This window comes from Aplysia californica, unplaced genomic scaffold (assembly GCF_000002075.1).
Source record: "Aplysia californica isolate F4 #8 unplaced genomic scaffold, AplCal3.0 scaffold00091, whole genome shotgun sequence".
NCBI lineage: Eukaryota > Metazoa > Mollusca > Gastropoda > Aplysiida > Aplysiidae > Aplysia > Aplysia californica.
This window is the reverse complement of record NW_004797361.1, coordinates 804,580-805,769: the sequence shown is the minus strand read 5'-3', so window position 1 is coordinate 805,769 and position 1,190 is coordinate 804,580. Positions and strand designations below refer to the sequence as shown.

Here is a 1,190-nt window from a genome sequence, read left to right as displayed (position 1 = left end):
TCTTCTTCTTCTTCTTCTTCTTCTTCTTCTTCTTCTTCTTCTTCTTCTTCTTCCTGCTCCTCCTGCTCCTCCTCCTCCTCCTCATTGCCAACTGCAGGTCCTCCGTAACTTGATTATTCCGTTTTCTGTCAGCATTTATTCTAGCCAACCCGTAACATTAGACAGATAAGATATCTGGCATATGTAATCATTCATTACTTGAATCGTACTTAGTATTACATATATTTTGTTAAGTGTGATGATCCTGGTCGGTTGAGAATGTAGATAAAGGAAAGGAGCTTACACGAAAAATGGGGATGATATTCAACTTCTGGTCTTAGACAAGTTCTGATTTGTGAAGGCAGAAGTTGTGAACCCTACCGTCACCACCTTTGAAAATTAAACTGGTCTTTCCTTACACCCAACTGACCACTATCCCTTCCCCTAACCCCCTGCGCGAGCGGTTGGAGGGTGCCACTGGTGGGTCCTACTTCTTTTCCTTCGCTCTCTGCTGTTTGTCTATCTGTCTTACTTTTTCCCAGCACTAACTTTTCTTTTGACTCAAACAAAACACCTAACCCTCTAACCATACAAATAACTCTATTTCTAATCGTATGTCTTCCTTGTCCTTGCCGTTTTCGTCCTCTGATCAGATTTACGGTGGGTGGTTGGTGGGTGCTCTGGTGTGGTTTGCTCCTTCTTTCCTAACATATTTCATCCTTATCTTTCCTCCGTCTTTTAGTGTATGCCACTCTCTTGTAACAGAAACCAAATTTATCTGACCCATCAAAATCGTAAGATCATTCGGATTCGTTATCAAAATATCCAACGAATGGTATTTGAAAAAAACTTGACTTGTGAAACTCAAAATTTCAGACGTCAAATTTCTCAAAATAGGTACTGAGCATAGAACTTTGTCCTTCTAAGACAGCGAAATACCATGGGGTAAAGGGCTGCCAAGCTAATTATTTATCATGTTTAATTTAGTTCAGTCAAGATTAGCGTTTATTTGTTTAGTTTAGCTTAGTTGGGAGTTGAGAGAAACTTTTTGAAGATACAAAATGCATCGATCATTTTGAGCTTGGAAAAAGCTACCACTGACCCCGTCCAAACAAATAATTTTGTGAACAATTTCGAGGATTAAAGTACGATGCTCAAATATACAACCTCGTACTCTCGTTCATACCTTCTCTCCCCTCCCCCCCTCCCTC

General features: G+C 40.3%; 1 long non-coding RNA gene across 1 annotated transcript in view; it reads left to right on the top strand.

Moving 5' to 3' along the window:
- Nucleotides 1–1,190, top strand: part of LOC118477427 — a 9,252-nt gene that overhangs the window by 1,145 nt on the left and 6,917 nt on the right. The window lies entirely within an intron of this gene.